Below are 24,598 nucleotides of genomic sequence, written 5' to 3'. Positions count from 1 at the left end.
CTTCTATGTTGATATGGTACTGTGCTGGCATCAGCGTCACCTCGGGGTTACTGGCTCAGAGAAAGACATTAGCGTCATTGTGTATGGCAAGTTGATCATGAAAACGTAAAAGATGGAAACCTTGTTTTCTGCTTTCTTTATGCACATCACATAGAAGCTAATAGAATGCTGATCATGCTTTGACTAATACATTCTTCCTAAATGAATGATTTATATAAGCCATAATATTTGTATCCAAAATCCCTCAGTAATAATAAAGGATTCATTATTTTGAAATCTCCCAAAGTCTTCAAATACCCACATTTGTTTTTCAACCCTCTAAGGAGAAACAATGAAAGTCACAACAAAACAAACTAATTTCAGCAACTAAGTTCCTATAAATAACTTGTTGGCAGTAGTGTACAGGAGCCCACAGTGCTGACATTTCTCTGTCTACTAGTTCTCTGTCTTAGGCTATTCTGCTGCACGTGAGGTGTTCTGTCTACTGTGTTTCATATAGCAAATAATTTAGACATTTTAGGTTGTCAAAAGGAGAAGTTCATACTAGAAGCATTTTTTAATAAGACAAAGTGATACCACATTACAAATTCCTTGAATTCAAGTCACCATGATTCACTGAATAATTTAAACTATACAAAGCTCTTGTTTCTTCTCAAATAGTACAAGATGGTTGAACTACATGATAATTAAGGGCCCTCCCTGTTTTCTCTTGCTTATGAAGAAACAGACAATGATCTTGTAAATTAGGAACATATTTCAGATAAGTGCTGTGTAGAAAATAGAGCTAAAAGAGTGACTAAGAGTAAAGAAGTAGCATTGAAGCTGAAACTAGGTTTATGAAAATGAGGGAGAAAGTGTGATAGGCAGAGAGAACAGAAAATGCAAAAATCTCAAGGCAGGAGAAAGGCCACTATGAGTGTTGGGGGAGTGATAAGAAATGATAATGGGGAGGTCAGTCTATGGTTGAGTTTGGGCTTACTACTAGGAAGTCTATTGATAAAGGGAAGGCATTGATGGGCTTGATGCTGAAAAGTAAAATGATCTGATTTATACTTTAAGACAAGTACCGGTGGTGCTATTTGGGGAATAGAATGTAGGGAAGCAAAAGTAGAGGCAGGAAAGGCAGAAGGGCTGGGATGGTGATATAGACAAGGGCCTGCTCCAGCTGTGCGGCAATGGTGAAAAACATTCTATTTACGAATATATTTAGGAGAAAGACAAAAACAAGACTTGCTAATGGATTAAAGGTGAATGGGAAAAAAAAAAGAAAAAAAAAAGAGGGCCAAAAATGCCTAGTTATTGATCCAATCAAATACATGGTTTAATCTATAGACTTAGCTTAATATATGGGCTTGGCTGTTGGTAATTTGCAACAATTCAGTGGTACATGTGGTTGAATTTCAGTCGAAGTGCCAAGGTTGCAAATGGACATTTGGGAGACCTCGGCTGATAGATGGTACTTAAAACCATGAGACTGGATAAAAATCTTGAATGCTCTCACATTCACCTCTTTATTATCTAGCTGCAGAAAATTGGATCAGGTACATTGAGTAGTTCTTATTAAATTACTTGCCATGGTATTTTGAAGTCCTTTGTGCTGATTTAATGAAGTGATACAGATGGGAAGATAGCTATGAAATGGGCCACTGAAAATACATAGCTTTAGTTGTAGCTTAATTTAAGCCTGCACTATTGCACTTTTTAACCATGCAGTGTTTTCCAGGCATATCATCTAATGCTGTTCTTTATCATACTGAAAAGGAAGACACAAGTTTTATCATCTTAATTTACTTTGATTGTGTCCCATTACTGTTTAGTTTTTGATCTATCCAAACCCAATTGATTTCCAATTATGAACAAAGTTTTATTTAATTTTAAATCCATTTAATTAATTGTTTTAATTCTGAGCCTAACTGTTTCAGAAATAAGCTTGGTTTAAAGTTTATTCTTAACTGGAAACACACACACACACACACACACACACACACACACAAAAGCATTCTAAATGGCAGAAACTAGAATCATAAACTTTATTGTTAACAATAAATTCTTTCTCCTTTGTAATGGAATCTAGTTTTCACCCTTATTTCCCCCTTTTATTAGGATTTTTAAGATAAACACTAAAGTCTGCTTTACATAAGTGGTATGAAAGACAAAAAGCTTATTTCTTTAATAGAAAAAAGTCCTTATTTAATCAATAAGTAAATAAATAATAATGCGTGTCTCAAACAAGAAGGGGGGAGCAAAGAATAGAAAGTCCACATCATAAAAGATACATAGCTTTAATTTACATATGCTGTACTCCAATTTTTTTCAAGTATTTCTTATTTTAGAATAATAAAATTTTGAGAAATCTGCCCCATTATTCTGTACATCACTGGTCCTTCATTTTGCTTTCTTTGGCTACCTAAACTACCTTTCTGATTCTGCTTTGCTCTCTCTCTCTCTCTCTCTCTCTCTCTCTCTCTCTCTCTCTCCTCTCTCTCTCTCTATTAATCCTCACCCAAGGATATTTTTCTATTGATTTTCTTTTGAGAGAGTATGGAAGGGAAAGGGAGAGACAGAGAGAAACATCCATGTGAGAGAGACACATTGTTTGTTTCCCACATGCACCCCAACTAGGGCTGGGAATCATGCCTGAAACTGACATATGTGCCCTTCACTGGAATCAAACCTGGGACCCTTCAGTCTGCAGGCTGATGCTCTATCCACTGAGTCAAATCAACCAGGGCCTGCATTGTTCTCTTAATTGACCTCTAATTTAAATCCTTATCATAAAAATCCCCACATATCTAATCAGAAGGAAAGTGAGGAAATGGGGGTAAGAAATATTGCTGGTCCTAATTATTAACCACCAATTCTGAGCTCTCTTCTCCTCTTGACTTTTTCTGATACATTTTATGCTTAAATCTTCTTTTCCATAACTCTTATTTTTCCAGTTTCTAATTTATTTATTTTTTTTAAATTGTTTTCATGTATTTAATCTTAGGGGCCCTTCAGCATCTCTCTACATAATAAAAATGTCTAAACTTTTCTTGGAATTACCTAAAGGTAATACTGAAGATTACTATTGGACATTAGTTCATGTGAAAGCATCCCTTCAAAGAAGCCTTTTTGAGAATTCGTACTAAGGGAAGAACACTAAAAATGGTATTTTAGAAATGAAAAATTGAAAACTTAGAGTTGAATCGATATAGATGTTGATCCTAACAGTTAACAGGAAAATTATTCTAGAATAAAAACATCTTTTTTAAGAACCCCTTAAATTGCTCTTAATTCTGGGAAGTAATTGTTGGAAGCTCAGGCACTAAAACCTAAATTATTTTTTCCTCAAAATGAAAAGCTGAATCAAAGGGAGCCTGGCAGTCAGACTGAAGTTTGAAGAGGAAGCTGAGGCTGATTCTTGATAGAGGGCAAGAATTTAACATAGCACTTCTTTCTCCTCTTTACAAAGGCACTCACTCACACATTTTTTTTTTTTTTATCTTCTTTTTGAGTTAAATTCTCCTTTGATGCACCTCTACTCTTAACTATTATATTATCAGATCCACCTTTGGCTATTCCCAACTTTTTTTTTTTTTTTTTTTTTTAACCTCTATGGTGACTAATACATGTTGTCATTGTCTTACCAACAGGATTCAAAAGTCTAGAATAGACAGAGAGCCATGGACAGAGATACATGGTAATGACAAACGGCTTTACCAATAGCTGCTGCAGTATCAGGTCCAAGGATGGTTCTCCCGTGAACAGTAGCAGAAATATGTTGAAGCACAGGCTGTTATGCTTCTGCACCAAAGTAACCAACAACTAACACAGCCCATCCACTCTTACTTGGCCCCTCACGTGCTGGCAATGGTGCAGCTCTGACTGGGGCCATAATCCTGAATATGCAGCAGAGGCAGCTGGACCCCAGTCCTTAGGTGGCTGCTGCACCTTCGAAACAGAAGCCATCTTCCCATCAACCCAGCATTTACCTGACTGACAACTCCAGACGCTGGCAACTAATTTTCAATTCTTGAAGATGCTTTCTTAAAGTGAGACAGAAACAGTTTGGCTTTAAATGACCTACCCATCCATGTCTCTCCCTCAGAAATTCAGAACACAGGCTCAGTGCTGAACTGGGTTCCCTGCTTGACAACAAGCTTTTTTTCATTAAACTCTCAATCTTCTGTGCCTTAGTCTTTTTTTTTTTTTTTTCTTGTCTTTTTTTCACATAAAGAAATTAGTGAAAGAATTAGCAGGAAAATTACTGGTAAAAGAAAAATAGACTGTGAAATATGGTTTTAAGAAGCATATCTTGATATGACAAACTTAAAAGCAACACAAGTACTTTCTTTTAGTTTGAAAAGAAATTACTTTTAATGGAACCGTATTAAATTAAATTTCTATCAACTCTCTTTCAGATAATAACCCATCAGAAAAACAACTTTACAAAAAAATGTTTTTGAAGTATGTGGGCTGAGAAGTCTTGGGTAAAATACAAAATGTATCCCCTTGATGCAAAAAAGAAATAACCATTAATTTGAGCTTTTTTCCCCCCAAAGCAAAAGCTAATTCTTCCATCAAAGTGCATTCTACTCCAAAAAAGCAAAATAGGACTTTTTTTTTTTACATACTTACGAAATTAGAGACAAATATGATTTCAATCAAGGCAAGAAAATTTTTTTACTATGACTGTGTGACTATCATGCACTTATGTACTACCCAAAACTTTATATTGTTAAAATGATACTCATTTGAACTTTACCCCCGGTTCACACCCCCCCCCCCCCCACACACACACACATAATACAGGTTTCTTGAATCACATGTCATGCATTCATGCATCTGATCTGTAAAGACTCAAACAGGTGGACACTGAAACAGCTGGGCTCCTTGGGCATCTTTCTCCATCTCTATTTATTCTTCAGCATGGAAGCTTCAGGGTAGCAGGTATCTTATTATTCATTGAGTACTCCCAAGGTGTGTGTTCTGAGAAAGAGAGCCATACAGAATCTACATCAGCTTTTATGACCTTGACTTATCCCACGTTTATTGATAGGGTCATTTAAATAGTTTTGCTCAGGTTCAAGGAGAAAAGAACATTGATGCCACTACTTGATAGAGGAGGGTTGTAAGAATGTGGCATGGATTACATATTGATGAGTATGTAACACCAACAAAAGTCTGGCTGAGACCCAAATTTAGATTTTTCCTATACAATGAAATGTAGAACAGTAATAAGATTTAAAAACTAGCCTCACATGACAATTTCCATATTTAATTGTATCCATGTCATTTATACATTTATAGTTCTTGTGTTCCTTTATTTTTATTTTTTGGTTCAAAAGATACTTACTGGATATCTCACTATAATAAGCAGTATATAAGGTGTAAGGATGAAGATATAGACAAATAATACTTGTCCTCACTAAACACATTGTATATGTACATAGTCAGAATTATGACTTTTAATAGTTTGTGAGGCAAATTTTCAAAATGAGTAGCGTATTTACATTTTAAAATAGGAACTCACAAAAAGCTAAGTATTATATGGCTCTAATGAGAAAGAAAACTGTATTACCCAATTTTTAGTTCAAAAAAGGGTAATAGAAAAATAGAAAGACCCATTTTCTTTGTGATTTAGAAATTTTGAAATAATCCCAAAAGGAGTTTTAAAGAGAAAAAAAGAGGAAGTTTTAGACCTGGCAGCAGTACTATAAAAGATACTTAGCTCAGTTCTGTAAAGGAACATATTGAAAACAAAGTATTCATTTGATTATGTGAATGTAAACCTAATCTAAGCGCTTTTGTTTATAACCCATAGGGTGTTTTTGTGTAAGTTTGCCTATTATCCTAGAACACTTTTTGAAGGCCAAAACAACATCTAAGACTATGCCAGAAGATGGTATTTGTTGCATAAAAAGAAGTTATAATTGCATGACAACTTAACACCTCAGTTAATTATTATTAGAAATAAATTTTTAAAAATCTGAGTCCAAAGGCATCTTTCAGGTTTGACGTTCTGGTGTATAATAGGCACAAAACAAAACCATAAAGTTTCAGTGTTTATAAGGGACTTGAAAAATTATCCCGTTTCCAAACTTCTCCTGTGTTTTTATTCATTCCACAGAATATCTTACCAAAGTTGTTTTTCTGCATCTCCATAGATCCAGCAATGCGGTGTTTATTTCATTTTTGGTATCTTTGAAAATACAGTCAATTCTCATTATTCATGGCTTCTGTATTTTAATATTTGCCTTCTCACAATAATTTGTTTGTAATCCCCAAAGTCAATACTTGTAGCATTTTCACAGTCTTTCATGACATGCACAAAGTGGCAATTTTTTTTTAAATAGGACATACATATTCCCAGCTGAGAAACAAGGTGGCACTCTGCTTTCTTGTTTTAAATCTCATACTGTAAACAAGTGACCTTTGGGGAGATCTATTCAGTGCCATGTTTTTTTTTGTTTTTGTTTTTGTTTTTTGCATTTTTGTTGGTGATTTTATTTAAAATAGCTATAAGCTTAATGCTGAAGTGCTACCTAGAGTTCCTGAGCACAGGAAAGCTGTGTTTTACAGGAGAAAACACATGTATTATGTCATCTTTGTTTAAGCATGTTGGCCATGACTTCAGTGTTAATGAATTAATAATATATAGGCTATCCCAAAAACATATATACACACTTTAACAGCTAATTCTAATACCTTTTGAAAATAAAATTTATCTTAATAAAACTATCTTTATAATTACTCCAAGTATGCATACATTTTTGGCAACACCCTGTATATTAAAAAAGATATCTTAAAAAAACAACACATAATACAAAGGCTATGTTTTGATTGGTTGATACAACGTTGGTAACAGGGGCTTGTAAAAACCTAACCCTATATTTCTCAGAGGAGAAGATTCAATATTCACTAATTCTGTTTTTGTGGCAACATTAAAGAACATAACTACTAAGGATAATAAGCATTGACTGAATAAACAAGCATTCTATAAATACCCAGGATGAGTATTGAGTTTTCCTTTCCTTTTTATATCTTGTAATTTCAAATAAAAATTTTGAACTTTTGATTCTCACTGTAGAAAGAATGTATTTTATGGTGTAATTTCTAATGTGGTATGAGAAAAAAATGAAGTAATTACAAATTATATTATGTTATTATGCCTAGCAGCCAGACTTCCATTGAGCTACTACTCTGTCAAGAGTTTTTTTAAAAATAACCATATTTTAGCACAAAAAATTAAAATGTAAAAGCTATCAAGACTACATTATAGCCGAAACTGGTTTGGCTCAGTGGATAGAGTGTCGGTCTGAGGACTGAAAGGTCCTCGGTTCGATTCCGGTCAAGGGTATGTACTGTGGTTGCGGGCACATCCCCAGTTGGGGTGTGCAGGAGGCAGCTGATCAATGTTTCTAACTCTCTATCCCTCTCTCTTCCTCTCTGTAAAAGAAAAAAAAAATCAATAAAATATATATTTTTTAAAAAGTCTACATTATAAAATTTCCAAAAGCCTCCTAATATTATATAAAAGGGGGAGGGGGTGATAGAAGAATATCATGTAAGGGAAAATATCTGTAAGTAAATTACATCTAGAAAATTAACTTTCATTTGTAATGCTAACAACAAGACACCCATAAAAAAAATAATAATTAAAAAAAAACAAAAAAAACATGGTGTCAAAACAAGCCAGAGGAAAATCATTTGGGCAAAAAAATGAAAAAGGATCCCAAGTCAAATTTATAGAAAATATTCCTTTATTAACTTTTGGTCAAGAATATGTTTGTATATTTTCAGAAAACAACTCCAAGACCATGTGGATTCCTGCAACAGAGGAATTGGTATGACTGCTCCAGCCATGAAGACTGAAGAGAAAGAGTCCAGAGATGGAAGACGCTGACAATGCCAAGCCATACTAGCAGACCGCAGCTATGAATCACTAAGGATGCCCAAGATTAAACCAGAGACTGTCGGACCTGCATCACCACCATTTGTCCACCATACAGAACTGAAATATCATTGCTGACATGTACACATAAGAAACTGTTTGACATTGAAATTGGGACTCAAAAGAACTGTTGCCCCAGAAAGAAACTCACTACAGACTGTTTCATTTGCCTCTCAGCATAATCATTATGGCTTATCTCATTTTTCAGTTCTTATAAGTGTATTTCTAGTATCACATGATCTCACGCATCTAGGGGAAATAATGAACAACATAAACTGATGAACAAAAACAAACCCGGAGACAGGGAAACATCAATCAGTCTGTCAAACCTCAGAGGGAAGATAGGGGAGGGTGGAAGAAAGGGGGAGAGATCAACCAAAGGACTAGTATGTATGCATATAAGCCTAACCAGTGGTCACAGACAACAGGGGGGTGGGGACATACATGGGGAATTGTTTGGGATGGGAATAGGGGGATGAGGACAATTATGTAATACCATAATCAATAAAAAAAATGTTTTTTAAAAAAAGAGAGAAATAGAGAAATCCAGGGAATTTTTATTTCTCCACACTTACCATGGTCTAGCCTCACCTGAATAATAAAGAGTTAGGAGTCAGAAGTATTTGGCCAAAGAATTGTGTACTTAAATAAAAATGGAATAGATGAACTGAAAAGGTAGTCTAAATATATATTTTGAGGACTAAGAGAATAAGACCAAGGATTTGACATTGTATTCATTCAAAAAGGTTACAATGGCTTTGGATGTCTTTTTATCCAAAGGTATGTATATATAAACCTAAGTTTTTTAACACGCATTTGATATTTGAAGATGAGGGAGGCTCAAAGCAATAGTAAGTCTGTAGTGAGGAAAATAACTCCCCTGGAATAAATTTTAAAAAGCCAGAGTCTCTAGGAGAGGCTGGGGACTGACTCTTTGAAGTCTGACACAATCTTAGTACAGTAACTTAGAGTAACTTACCTACATGAACCCAGCTAGACTGTGCCTTAGGGAGACACGTATCTCCCCAGGCTTGGCTTCTGCCATCACCTTCATGATATTTTTCTCCAGTGATGACCTCTAGGAGTTCTCCTTCAAACTGACTGTAAATTGGACTTGATATCTAAAAGACTAAGAGGGACTTCAAAATTTTCTCTTGAAAGGCTAAAGTAAAGCTTTAAAACTGAAGTTATGTTATTACTTCATTAAGTGAAATTAAATGGAGATCAAATATCAGCTATAAAATCTTTGCAAATGTAAATCCTAATCCAGATTTTAAGGGGGATCTGAGGTTCTCTTGAGGAACCGCAGTTTTATGAAGGTAAATCTTTTGTGTATTGTGTGCCAAAGGTTCCTCCTTCTGTGAACAGGAAATCTAGCTGAACACAAAATAAAACAACATGAACTTTATCCATGGAGTTAGTCTTTTCTTCTTTTTCTTTTGAAAATATATTTTTATTAATTTCAGAGAGGAAGGGAGAAGGATAGAGAGATAGAAACATTAATGATGAGAATCATTGATTGGCTACATCCTGCACGCCCCCCTACTAGGAGAGGGGATGAATCAAGCTTCCAACCAGGGCATGTACCCTTAGCTGGAATGAAACCTGGGACCCTTTAATCAACAGGCTGACACTCTATCCACTGAGCCAAGGGCAGTCTTTTCTTCTTGAATTTGATTCATCAACACACAGTCATACTAGCAGTCAGCAGCTGTGCATCGCTGCAGGTTGCCTAGGACCAATCAGAGAAGGTCAGACCTGCATCACCACCATTTGTCCACCATCCAGAACTGATATATTATTGCTCACATGTACACATAAGGAACTGTTTGACATTGAAATTGGGACTCAAAAGAACTGTTGCCCCAGAAACTCACTACAGACTGATTCATTTGCCTCTCAGCATAATCATTATTGCTTATCTCATTTTCAGTTCTTATAAATGTATTTCTAGTATTACATGATCTCACTCATCTAGGGGAAATAATGAATAACATAAACTGATGAACAAAAACAGATCCAGAGACAGGGAAGCATCGATCAGACTATGAAACCTCAGAGGGAAGGTAGGGAAGGGTAGGAGTAAGGGGGAGAGATCAACCAAAGGACTTGTATGCATGCATATAAGCCTAATAGGTGGTCATGGATAACAGGGGGGTAGGGGCATGCATGGGGAGGGGTTTGGGATGGGAATGGTGTGATGAGGACAAATATGTGATATTATAATCAATAAAGAAATTTTTTAACAAGCAACATACAGTCACAGGCCTTTAAAGTCCTAATATTCTTTCTTGAAATTGGATTTGTGATGTTTTTCTCAAGATGTTTTTCTCCCATAAAATCTATATCCTTGAAAATTGAGGTAAATGAACAGGAATTGTATTATTTATATGAATTGTCCATATCATCATGGCATTTTGCATATTTGTTTTTTCCTCACCAGTAATTTAGTATGACATCTGGGGATGACAATCTGAAGCATGCCATATAAAATTTTCCAGCTCTTAGTAGTGTGTAATTAAAATATTGTAGGCATTGTGAATTTAATTGATGTATAACAATATGCTTGTGGATGATAATCACATACTAATTTCTATATCGAAAGTTGAAAAGTAAGAAGGTTGTTTTTTTCCCCCCTTTTCTTTTGACAGAGCATCTTTCAATGGCTTAAGAATTTTAATCATAATTATGTTATCAGGATAGATTTCGATCAAAATAGCAGTATTTATTTTAGCCTTGATAAAAATCCAAATGCTAAGTGATATGTTGAAAACTGAATAGGAGGCAAACATAAATAGAAGACAAAAACAGAAATGAATGAGAGTTGGAAGGTGTAGAGGCAAAAAATGAGAAATTATTTACAAGAGAAATATTTATTTTGATTGGGTGTGGGGAGATGAGTGATGCTATAGCATCCCTTTGCCTCCTTTCCCACCCACCTAATATATTGATTAAGAGCTTCTGGAGCATGAGCTAGACCTGAATTTAAATGTCATATGTTATTTATAGGTATCGGGTCTAGTAATAATTAATGTCGTTTTTCAACATTCGTTTAAAATCTTGCTTGGCGTTGACTTGTATTGACATAACCTTCAAACACGTGGTATCTACAGAACGTGTGAAGTGCAATTAACAAGTTTTGCTTGAAAAAGTTTGTGTTTGGTTTGGTTTTTGTTGCAGAACTAGGGCTAAGAAGATGGCGGATGAAGAGCATATTCGGCACTGCATGCTTTACGAGTTCCAATTAGGAAGAAAAGCAAGTGAGGCTGCAAAAAACATCTGTAGTGCTCTTGGTCAAGATGCAGTTAGCGCCAGAAAATGCCAGCGTTGGTTTGAGAAATTTCACGAGGGAAATTTTTCGTTAGATGACAAGAGTGGTCGAGGCCATGTGTCCAATTTTGATCAAGAAGCTCTTCAAGCTCTTTTGGTGCAAAATCCTCAAATTACCCAACAAGAGCTTGCGACAACTTTAAATTGTTCACAAAAAACAATTTCCAATCAATTGCGTGCACTTGGCAAAGTCCAAAAGTTTGGAAAATGGGTTCCTCATGAGTTGACCGACAACAGCCGTAATCAAAGAGTCACAATTTGCAGTTCGCTCCTCTCTCGTCAAAACCGTTTGCCGTTTTTAGAGCAAATTGTTACCGGAGATGAAAAATGGGTGCTATATGTTAATTTGAAAAGGCGGCCTCAATGGTTGGACAAAATTGAGGCTCCACAGCCCACGCCAAAACCTGACTTGCATGCGAAAAAAGTGATGTTGTGTGTTTGGTGGAATTTTAAAGGAATTCTTCATTATGAACTTTTACCATCTAACCAAACCATTACAAGTGCAGTGTATAGTGCTCAATTGGAAAGGTTAGCCCAAGCTTTAAGAGAAAAAGAACCCGCGCTGATTAATCGGAAGGGCGTAATTCTTCACCACGATAACGCACGACCGCATACTGCAAGAATCACTGCTGAAAAACTGCGCCAGTTGGAATGGGAAGTTCTCCCTCAACCTGCATATTCTCCTGATATTGCCCCTTCCGATTACCATTTGTTTTGTTCTTTGCAAAACTTTCTTCTTGGAAAAAAATTTAATAATGAAGAATGCCTCAAAAATGCATTGACCGAATATTTTGCATCAAAATCACAAGAATTTTACAACAGAGGGATTAAAATGCTTCCTGAGCGTTGGGCACAAGTAGTAGAAAACAACGGCAACTATATTGTTGATTAAATTTTGTTGTATTGTTTAAATAAATTCGATTTAAAAAAGTATTAGAAAACGACGTTAATTATTACTAGACCTAATACATTTCCTTGGACACACTTGGATACTCTCTAAACCACAGTTGTTGTTTTTTGTTGTTGTTTTTTTTAATATGTAAAAATCATGTTTTCTTTTTCTCACACTCCTTAACACTTAATTTGACAGGAAATCCTATTGGCTCTACCTTCAAAATATAATCATGTTTATACAAGTCCCCCTTGTCTGAATACTGCAAAATGCTTCTCCTTTGACTCTTGCTTCCAATCTTGCTCCCTTCTGTCTGTGCTCAATGCAGAAGCCACAGTGAACCTTTAAAAAGTTAGCTGTGGCAGATTGTTGTATAATTCTCCTCTAAACCTTCCAGTGACTCCCCCTTCTCATTCTGAGTAATTCTGAGCCAAGCTACTTAGAAAGGCTTACAAGGCTCCCCCCCTCCAAATCAGTGAACTCTCTCAACGAGGCTCCTTCACTGCTATCTCCAGCCACTCTGACCTTTTTGCTATTTTTTTTTAACTCAACAGGCAAACTCTTGCCTGAGGAACACAATTCCTCCAGATAGCTCTGGTTTTTCTTAAATACCAACTTCTCAATAAGGCCTACATTGACAGCCCTATTTAAAATTACAACTTACAACTTACTTATTATCCCTTTTTCCCAGTTATATTTTTTCTCATAGCACTCCAACTTCTAAAATACTATCCTATCTAATAAAAAGGTAATATGCAAATTGACCATACCTCCACTATACCTACAAGTCACACCCACCAGCCAATCAGGAGCAAGTATGCAAAATAACCCAAACAAGATGGCTGTGGCCACAGAAAGAGCAGGAGGCTTGGGTTTCCCTGGCAATGGAGGAAGCCAAGCTTTCTATAATACCTGCCTTGGCCTGACTTGGCCTCCGCTGAAAGCTACAAAGTTTCAATTATAGAAGATAAATAAATCCTAGATACTAGGGCCTCTGCTTGGGTTGCTGGTGGTGTGGCCATCCTGCAAACCACCACTGGCCCCTCGCCCAGGCCTCTCCATGCCACAAGGGAACCCCACCCTCATCTGGGACACCCTTTATGGCAAATCAGCAAGTCCCCCACCTCCCCCACCCCCCCATGCACCAGGTCTCTATCCCATCTAATCCTATCTAATAAAATAATAATATGCAAATTGACCATTACTCCAACACACAAGATGGCTGCCCCCATGTGGTCAAAGTTGACTGCCCCCATGTAGACACAAGATGGCCACCACAAGATGGCCAGCAGGGGATGGCAGTTGGGAAAGACCAGGTCTGCAAGGGAAGGCAGTTGGGAGGGACCAGGCCTGCAAGGGAGGGCAGTTGAGAGTCAGCAGTCCTGGATTGTGAGAGGGATATCTGACTGCCCGTTTAGGCCCGATCCCATAAGGATTGGGCCTAAACGGGCAGTCAGACATCCCTCAAGGGGTACCATATTGGAGAGGGTGCAGGCTTGGCTGAGGGGCACACACACCCACACAAATTTCATGCACTGGCCTCTAGTATAATATGTTTATTATTTTCCCTTTTAAATTATCTCTCTATATCCCTGTAGGATATAAACTTAACAAAGGCAGCAATTTTGCTGCTTTGTTCATTGATGTATATTAAATTCCTGGAACAGTGCATTAGACCTAATGGTGCTCAATAAATATTTGTTAACTGAATAAGCGCCTAAGCTACAATATAATGCTTTTTAAGGTTATATTCAACTAGAGGCCTGGTACATGAATTTGTGCATGGGTGGGGTTCCTCAACCTGGCTGGCAATTGAGGCCCTTCGGAGCCATCTCGCCTAGTCCTGATCGGGGCTTGCTGGCCAGGGGAAGGGCCCACAGGAGGTTGGCTGTGGGAGTGCAATGACCATCACGGGGCAGTTCCTGCACTGAGCATCTTCCCTGGGTGGTCAGTACACATCATAGCTACCAATTGTAACAGTGACTTAGGTTTTAGATAGATAGATGATAGATAGATAGATAGATAGATAGATAGATAGATAGATAGATAGATATAGATAGATAATAGATAGATAGGTAGATAGGTAGATAGGTAGATAGATAGATAGATAGACAGATAGATAGATAGATAGATAGTTTAATGCTACTATATATTCTTGCTTAGATATTCCTAAACTTTCTGATTTATAAAATGTTATCAGTCCTCCCCATATTCTCAAGTAAAAGAAACATAACAAGACACTATATAATAATTGTTTTAAAAATATTACAATGATACATATTTTTAGCTTTATTAATATGCTTTCTTGCTTTGAGACCTAGGGCCCTCAGCCTCCAACACAAAAATAGTTTCATTATATGCACTGTAAGTAATGTTTTGCAATACCTACTGTTAACTGAACATCCTAAAGAGATTAAGCCTCTGTAAGAACATACCCACATCAGAAAAAACAGCCAGTTTTAAGATCAAGTGAGTGAAGGAGGATCAGCAATAACACTAAGGTGACAAAACATACTGAGATCTAAATAATGTTTCTACCTCAGTTACTAAATTAACAGCCTAGTTAACTGCATGATATCTAGGAAAATAAAGAAATAGTAATACTTCCTTGCACTGTGGGAAAATATACATTATAAATAACGCTGACAGCCCCCTAATTCAGCATTTATTTGTCAATAAACATTAGTTAATTTTGAATATTAAAACCAGATATACTGCACTTTAGAGTGTAATATTACAATTCTTTCATGTTTTAAATTTTATCTTCTCTGACTATAATGATAAAATATTAACTTAATCTCTCCAGTAAATTTTCCTCTGAGAAGTATGTGCAATTATTATAAACATACCAATATATTACCATTCTCATTTAGAACTCAGCCTTCTGCATGTTTAAACCTGACTGTAGTCTTACACAGATCAGCACAGTGATAAGGCCTGACCATAGGCCTTATCACTGTGCTGATCCCTCCTGAAACATAGCCTGAAATCTCTCTCTCCCATATCCTAAGTGTAATTACAATCCTTTATTAAATTTGAAGTCATAGTCTCCTTTCTCTAGGAAACTTTCAATGAACTCATAAAATCAAAATCCATTCAACCTCTTATTCACTGACTTGAAATGATTGTAATATATGTGTGTGCACACATTCACACAAATATTAAAAGTTTAAGAATCTGAAGTACCTACCGTATTTTCCGGTGTATAAGACGACCCCCCTAATTTTACAGTTAAAACATAGGTTTAGGCCTATATTCGCTGTATAAGACTACCCCCCACTTCTGAGGCAACACCAGTTCTTTTTTTAATAGACCGCCTCTCTGATTCTGGCCAATCTGAGCAGGCTTTTTACTAGAACACAGTGTAGCTTCGGGTACAGAACATGTATAATTTGCATGCATAAAAAGCCTGCTTGGATTGACTGAGTTAGAGAGGTGGTCTATTAAAAAAAAGAACTGGTGTTGCCTCGGAAGTGGGGGTAGTCTTATACAGCGAATATAGGCCTAAACCTATGTTTTAACTGTAAAATTAGGGGGTCGTCTTATATGCCGGAAAATACGGTACCTAAATTATACTTGAGGGCAATTTAAAAATCTATAAAATATATTTTCTATGATACTGAATGAGAAAATTAACAAATATGGCAGAAAACTATTTCTAAATCCACCAATCTCTACTTCCATTCCTTTTTAACAATCATTTTTGTTTCTCATAAGTTACATTTTAACAGCTAAATTTTAGTCTTTTTAAGTTCTTATAACATGCTATTTTAGTTTGTTGCTTGGGAAGTTTTCACATTTGCAAATTGATGATTGATTTGACTCCAGGGCACTGAGGGCCAAAGTTTTGTCTTAATGAAGATTTCTTCTAACAATGTGATATTTTGGAGACTATTATCATTACTTACAAACTATACAAAAGAGGTTGTCATAACAACCAGAGATTAGTGTTTCAGATTTTCATATTTAGTTTTATACTGAAGTCATATCATTTCTCTGTATCATTTAAAACCACCTGTGAAATAAATGAAATGTTTACCTTTAGCATTAAAAAGGAATCCTTACAGAATTTCCTGTAAGTAAACATATCTGTACAATTCATATATGGATGTCTCTTAATACAAATATATACTTATGTGTTAATATCTATAATATATATTCAAATATATGATCTATTTCTATTCCCCCTATATTCTATTACCTTATATTCTGTCTATCCTTCAAGACCCAAACTCGACAAAATTGTCTTAGATATACTAGATTCCCAGCATTCCAATGCTCTCATAGCTCTTTTTAAGCCTCAGTTTCAGCACTTAAGCCCATCCTAATTTGTACCTGATTTACCTGTAAGCATCAATCTTTTTTTAAAATTTATTTTTATTGATTTTTTACAGAGAGGAAGGGAAAGGGATAGTTAGAAACATCCATCAGCTGCCTCCTGCACACTCCCTACTGGGTATGTGCCCGCAACCAAGGTACATGTCCTTGACTGGAATTGAACCAGGGACCCTTCAAGTCCACAGGCCAACACTTTATCCACTGAGCCAAACTGGCTAGGGCTGTAAGCATCAATCTTTTTTTTTTTTTTTTTTTTTTATATTTTATTGATTTTTTTACAGAGAGGAAGAGAGAGGGATAGAGAGTTAGAAACATTGATGAAAGAGAATCATCCATCAGCTGCCTTTTGCACACACACACACACACACACACACCCACTGGGGATGTGCCTGCAACCAAGGTACATGTCCTTGACCGGAATTGAATCTGGGACCTTTCAGTCCGCACAGGCCGACGCTCTATCCACTGAGCCAAACAGGGTTGGGCTGTAAGCATCAATCTTAATCCTGTGCTACTGATATAGAGAAATGCCACCTTGCTTTTCTCAGTTTCTCTCAAAGACCACTGTAATTCCTTAAAACAGAGGGCTAAAATATATATCGAGTGAAATTAATAGTATATGTTTGTCAAGCAACTCCTTGGGCAGAACACACAGAGTCCTGCTTTCATGGAATACTGACACCCTAAGTATATATGCGAATGGGACTGGACTGTCTTCAACTTTAGAGTTCAACATTCATCTTATTAAATATTAAAATGAGCTATCTGTAGAGTACTGCCTCTTACTGCCACTTGATTAACTACACTATAAAGTTATTTTATAATGCCAGAGAAAATGCTAAATATTCAAGACATCAAAAGACTTTACCACAGGTCTTAGAATGTAGAGGCCTTAAGATTTTAAGACCAAAATTTTAAGAGCTAGAGAAGCCAAAATACTTTTCACGTATGCTTGACTCTTGAAAAAATTTAATTCTCATTTCTTTTTGAGATCACAATGTAAAATCCAGTTATTGTATTTTGCACATGTACATAATATAATAGAATTGCTATAGAAGCTAATAAAAGTGTACAAATAAAAAAATCTCATTATTGAAACAAAATGATTAGGGACAATGGGAAGCATTCTTTTCTGTATATCATCTCCAAATCCTATGTAATAAAAAGCTAATGTGCAAATAAACTGATGGCAGAACAACTGTACAGCCTGTAGCTATGATGTACGCTGACCACCAGAGGGAGTGGCAGGATGGTGGAGCAGGTGAGCAGGGTCACCAAACCAAGGCGGGGTGTTGCTCGCTGTCATGGGAGTGAGCCTCTGGTGGTTACTGAAAATTCTTTGCTCTCACATGCCATGATCCCATCCAGTGCTCAGAGCCACCACTAGCATCCACTGCCAGTGCTGGCCCCACTTGCACCTGCTGCTGGTGCCCGGCACCTGTTCCTATCATTTGGCCATCAGCGGGTGCGAGCAGTGGCTGCTGGCCCTGATCGCACCTGAGAGCTTCTCTACCTCCCTCTGCTCCTGAGGGGTGATCGGGGCAGCAGCTGCTGTTTGTACCTGTTGACAGCACCAGGCCCGCTCACACCCGCTACTGGCGTTGGCCCTAATTGCTCCATGCTGTAAACAGGTGCGAGTGGGGCCAACACCATCAGCACATGGGAGCGGTGGCATGGGAGCAGGGCTGCTGGCAGACGGGGGACTCGGGGCCATGTCAGGAGGGGATGGGTGGGCCAAGACTTGCCCCAGTGCCTACCACAGCCTCGTGGCCCATAGGTCCTTTCAAGGTGCACAGATTTGTGCACTGGGCCTCTAGTATTTTATATTAAACTAGAGACCCAATGCATGAAATTCTGGTAAGAGTAGGCCTTCCTTTCCCCCGCTGCCAGCACTGCCTTTCCTCAGGCATTAGGACCCAGGCTTCCCTTGCAGCCCTGGTTTCATCTGGAAGGTCCTCCAAAAGGACATCTGGTCTAATTAGCATATTATGCTTTTATTATTATAGACTAGAGGCCCAGTGCACAAATTTGTGCATGGGGGGGGGGGGTGTCTCTCAGCCCAGTCTGCACTCTCTCACAATCTGGGACCCCTCAGCTATCCCTCTTGTAATCCAGGACCACTGGCTCCTAACCGCTTTTCTGCCTGCCTGCCTGATCGCTCCTAACCACTCTGCTGCCTGCCTAATGCCCCTAACTCCACTACCGGACTGGCTGATTACTCTTAACCCCTCTGTCTGCCTGCCTGCCTGATTGTCCCTAACCACTGTTGCCTTGACCCCCACATCCGGGACCTGAGCTTCCCTCCCTCCGGCCAGCTGTAGGCACCCGGGACCCTGGACAGCTTTGTCTGGGCCCTGGCTTTATCAGGAAGGACATCCAGAAGACGTCTGATCTATCCAGTATAATTAGCATATTACCCATTTATTAGAGGCCTGGTGCACAAAATTTGTGCATGGGGAAGGGGATGTCTCTCAGCCCAGCCTGACCTCTCTAATCTCAGACATCCCTCTCTCACAATCTGTGATCACTGCTTCCTAACCACTCACTTGCCTGCCTGCCTGATTGCCCCTAACCGCCTCTGCCTGCTGGCCTGATCACCCCCTAACCACTCCCCTGCTGGCCTGATCACCCCCTAACCACTCCCCTGCTAGCCCGATTCCCCCAACTGCCCTCTCCTGCCAGCCCAATTGCCCATAACTGCTTGCTCCCCTACCATCCTGATGGCCCTGAACTTCATCCACCTCAGCCCTTGCCACCATGGCTTTGTCCAGAAGGAAGTGAGATGTCTGGTCGATTCCTTCTAATTAGCATATTTCCCTTTTATTAGTATAGATATTCTACCCTTCTACTTTTAATGTCCTAACCTTGATTAAACCCTCATATTCTCAAGTTACTTCTTCCTTGTTATTTTTCTTTCCTAAGTTCTCTTCTTACTAGGCCATCAGACAGATAGTGACAAATTAATATTGCTCTTGTCATCCACACTCACAATTGTAATGGGCTGTAGCCTACCATCAATCCTAGACCTTTAGTTATCCTATGAACCCTCTCTCCCCCAACTACTGCCCTACCACAGCATTTCCTCTTTGCCACAAATAACTATAAAGTCTCATTTTAGGGCACTCAACCCAAGGGCCTCATCATATTTCACAGTTTTCCTTATTTTATCTTCTCTATCCTGGGAATGACCTTAATTGTGTACTGACTGTTTACATTTTTTAACGCTAGACTTTGCTAAGTACTAGCGTTAAAAAATGTAAACAATACAGGAGTAGCCTTTAAGGATACTTCATTCTTTAATCTTTCCTTGTCAATCATTCTTTGTCTTGTCTTTTACATGCTACTTAATGTACTCTGAGAAGATTTTCTGCTTCACTTAACCTGATCCTGCTTATTATTTTACTCCATATTTGATAGCTCTTCAATGGTATTATTTTATCTGTAAGTCCTTAGGTCAGATTTTCTCTGGGGAATGCCTTGAAAATGCTAGAACTGATACTAATATTACATTTCCTAAAATAATTCCACTTCATAGGTACATCCAAGATATCTTTATGTTTTAAAACTTTTGTATACAAAAATTATAAACCCTATAAAGTTTTAGAAAAGCCTAATTTAGGATGAAAAAAGACCAGAGTTGATCCTTATGGAAGATGGAGACAAGGATGGACTGAGAAAGGGCATGAGGGAACTTTCTACAGTTAAGGTAAAGTTCTGTATTTTAATAGGAATTTGTATTATACAGGTGTATATATTTATCAAAACACATCAAATAGCTACTAAGATTTTGTCCATTTAACTATATGTAAATTTTACCTTTTTATGCCTTTGTTTTGTATTTATTTCATAGTTGCTTTATGCTTTTCATTCAGTTCCTTTATTCAATTTCTGTCAAATCTATCCTCTTTAGATATCTTGTAATTTCAAAATTCATTGTCTCCTTTTTCCTATTTTTGCCTGTCTGATCAGCTATTGCTCCAAGGATGGTGTTTTGAAAGGGTGAGAGTGGAGCAGACTTTTTATAAGCTGAAATAAAATGCTATAAATCTAAATTTGTTTTCTTCCTTTTGTAATTTTGTATGAATAGCATCATATGTCACCTTGAAACACTATTTTCGTATACTAATAGAATAGCATGTAGCCAGAGTGAGAGTTTGAAGAGGCTAACTAGGTTTTTTTAGTTCAAAAACATTCTTTTCTTGTGATATGGTAAAATATTACTGTTTCTTTGATGGGAGAGGGCTTCCTATGTCTTCTAAATTTTTGACTCTTTGATTTTACAGGAAATTTAATTTCTCCTTTTTTGCTTCCTTTTCTTCTTTGACCAGCAAGTCTCCAAGGATGCATATCCCTGATACTTGCATTTACTCAGAAATGGTGTCATTAGGTTCCGCTCATATTCAAGTCATAGTAGCAGTTTTCCATTCTACAAGATGTCAAGCTGGTTTTCAATATTTTTTCATTCTGAGTGCAATCAGTTTTTGAGTGATTTTATCTGTATCCCAACATCCTCAGTCCCCCTGCTTTCAGCTCTCATTTATATCCCATCTGTCCCCACTCCATCTTTGTTCAAGTCTCCCTGGGGTGTAGACTTTAGACCTAATTTTGCTGGTCAGAATGCTTATTTTCCTACTGACAGGTAACTTAAAAATCTGTTTATGTGTATGTGTATATGTGTGTGTGTGTGTGTGTGTGTGTGTGTGTGTGTGTGTGTGTGTGAGGGGGGGGGGAGGGGGAGTAGGGATCCCCTACACTAATTCTGGGATACCAGCAGGTTAGGTTGTCTGAAAATTCAACTCAATTCTGACACTATTTACCCAGACCATCAGATTCCATAGATAAGGGTTCAGTCCCATAAGAGTGCCCTCCACTTCAGATGCCAATTGCAAGCCCAGGTTACAAACTGGAGGCTCCAATAACCCCTTTCAATATAGGATCTGAACTGCAAGTGTAGGTTATTGTCTGTACTCCTGACCAACTAGCTGTAAATCAGAAGTTCCCATGAACCCCTTTGGGTTTGACTTATTTGCTAGACTGGAACACAGGACTCAGGAAATCTGTTTACTCAACAGATTACTGTTCTGGCTCCCCAACCTGGAAGCTCTCCAAAAACCCCTCCCCATGGAGTTTTTAAAGAGACTTTATTACTTAGACTCATTAACTCATTGTCCATTAGGGGTGGGGGATAAATTCAACCACCACCCTTCTTCCTTCCCCAGAAATCAAGGAGTGGGAAAGTGTCAACCCCCTACTTAAGGTTAGTACCTCTGAAAACTGGCCCCCATCCTTTGGTGCTTTCCCATAAGTCATCTTTATGAACATAATCCCAGTTGTGGTGGAAAAGGGCTTGTTTTGAATCACAAAATACCCATTTCACCTTTATGGCTTTAAAGCCTTTTTAGGAACTGTGTGGACAAGAGACCAAGTATTATAGTGAAAGATGCTCCCATTACTGTCATTGATTAAAAAATTCCAAAGGTTTTGGTAGATAAGCCAGGAACTGTGGATGAAGACCAAATACATATGAACATATATATTTTAGTCATTTCAATATATATATATATATATATATATATATATTCATATTCTTATAAATCACATCACAGTCACATTAGAGGCATAGATTATGGGTGAATTTGCTTTCCCTACCAATCAATAAGATTTCGGGGAGGACATGTGGGAAAATTTAAATTTAGAAGGTGTCTCAGTCCATTCAGGCTGCTATAACAGAATACCACAGACTGGGTGACTTACAAAAAAACAGAAATTTCTCACAGTTTTGGAGGCTGGGAAGTCCAAGATCAAGTTGCTGACAGGACAGAGTTAGTACATGGTGAGAGGGCTCCCAGGGGCTCTTGTGTAGATATTAATTCCATTCATAGGGGCTCCAGTGTCATGATCTAATCACTTCCCAATTGGCTCCTCCTGCAAATACCACTGGGAATTAGGCTTCAGCATATGAATTCTTGGGGACACATACAGTACATAGCAGGAATTTTTCCTTTTTCTATGATCACTCAGAAATATATAGGATTATCTTTCTAAAACTCAGATTTTTCTTTTCTTTCTTTCTTTCTTTTTTTTTTTTTTTTTTTTTTTTTTTTAGACAATTCATATAAAATCCTATAATGGCAAATATTGCAAGCCAGAGTTTTGCTGAAAACTCATCCTAATGTGTGCATCAGGGAGTATTTTGGGTACTGTAATTGAGAGCCATGTCTCCAAGAGCTTAAGACTGCATTTGAGAATTTCAGATTATCTTATTCTTTAATTAAGCAATAAAATGATACCTAGATTACAGTTTCAATTCTGCTACACTGATTTTCTCAATTTCTGACAGAAAATCCATGGCTTCCTTTGTGGAGGGAAATAACTCCATCAGTAGTCCAGTAGCTGAAAAGGAAAATTATAACCATTGAATCATCAATAATTGCTACCTTCTATGTCCAAAATATTGGTGATTTCATACGGTTCAGCTTAATATCTACCGTGTGTGGAAAATGTGATAGATTTTGTTTGTTAGCATGAGAGTTTAAGCGTGAATAGAGATTACACACTATACAGTTCATAGATAAAATAGAATTGCATTGAGCAAAGCTCTCAGAGTATAACATGAGAATTTTGTTGATAATATTAATCGGAGATCAGAATTAAGATATGTAAGCATAACAAATTTATTAATATATGGATATTTAACTGATCACCTCCTGTTAACTAGGCAACAGGAATTTCATACAGTGGTTCCTCATATACTTGGAAAATGCAATTAAACCCAATTAGTATTCATCTTACCTCCATCACCTAAATTTATCTGTTGAAAGCCTAATTATTTATGTAGTATGATACTAAGTTGTGGAATCCAACAAAGAATAAGGAACCCTCTCAGAATCCTAATTATTCTATATCAATAATTGTAATATCTGCCTTTTGTCAGACCGGGGAAACTGGGAGGCGGCAGTAAATTTTATCTGAAAAGCTCAAGTAAAAGATGACTGTGTGTAGGAATGCTACTGAGAGCTGTATGGCTTTTCAATGTATAACATTAAGATGAAGGTGATTGGACAGGGGAACAAGTGTGTTGTGGCATGACGCTGTATCAACCTAGAAGGGGCTAATTTTTCTAATTTCCATAAAGATGTCCAATGGGCAAGTGGGGTACATCAAAATGAGAGATAAGATGGAAAGGCCAGCTAGGTAGCAACTCAAAACTGCAGCTCAAATACCACTTGAAGAGCCAAAAGCTAATTACCTTCATCATTCTGGCAGAAATTCAAACTCTGAGTCTGCAATAATTGGATTATTTCAGTATATATTTAGAGAACCCAACTCAGCAAGTTACCTAGGAAAAGTTCATTTATATTCAGAAAACATTGTAGCATACACCATTTTGGTGTATGGAGACTAGAGGCCTGGGGTTTGCTCTTTTTAGGTAATTTGATCATTCTTGGCTTCAATAACCCATTCAATAACTGTGCATTGACTGCTAAATTATACATGCAAGACACGTGAATAAAAGCTCCTCTGGTCTTAGAAAGATCCCAAGCTGGTATGGGAGATGTGTAAGGAAATCAATAATTATAATATATGCTGAGGTAATCATAAAGCTGTTTCCTGGGTGTTGTTGACATGTGAAATGTTTGGGATAATGGGAGGAATCAGCAGGGAAAAAATGTACAGAAAAGATGGTACTTGAGCAAAGTGATGGTACATAAAAGCACTGGAGTTGTGTGGCCAGGGTGACATGCTAAACTGGAATTTTACTGAGGGTGACAGCTTATATGACGAATTGCATTTTAGTACTGACTCAAGGCATCTTTCCATTGCTTCTTTAAAGTATCTGCTGGACAGCTGATTAGAACTGTAGCTACAGGAACTGAAAATGCCAACCTAAAACTGTAGAATAGCTTTGGGATTAACTTGAATTACCATGAGCATTTAAGCTTGAATTATTTTTTAAGTGTATAAGGGAGAATATATGTATTTTTACAAAATTAATATTGTTAAAAAAAATTGAATCCAACACAAAAAATTTATTCTGTAGTCATAAGCTAATATGAAATTTTTTTTTTTAATATATTTTTTTATTGATTTTTTTACAGAGG

The 24,598-nt window shown here is 37.4% G+C and overlaps 1 long non-coding RNA gene across 1 annotated transcript; it reads right to left on the bottom strand.

The window, feature by feature from the left end:
- Positions 1-457: 457 nt before the first annotated feature.
- LOC311621692 lies at positions 458-24,548 on the bottom strand. Its single transcript, XR_014794865.1, has 3 exons — positions 22,787-24,548; positions 22,272-22,421; positions 458-4,971 (listed from the first exon to the last, which is right to left on the bottom strand). It is a non-coding gene; the product is annotated as an uncharacterized lncRNA (long non-coding RNA).
- Between the last annotated feature and the right edge of the window lie 50 nt (positions 24,549-24,598).

The sequence above is a fragment of the Pipistrellus hanaki genome, assembly GCF_964339955.1.
Source record: "Pipistrellus hanaki genome assembly, chromosome: 4".
Classification (NCBI taxonomy): domain Eukaryota; kingdom Metazoa; phylum Chordata; class Mammalia; order Chiroptera; family Vespertilionidae; genus Pipistrellus; species Pipistrellus hanaki.
The sequence above is the reverse complement of the archived record's forward strand: the minus strand, read 5'-3'. Positions and strand labels throughout refer to the sequence as shown.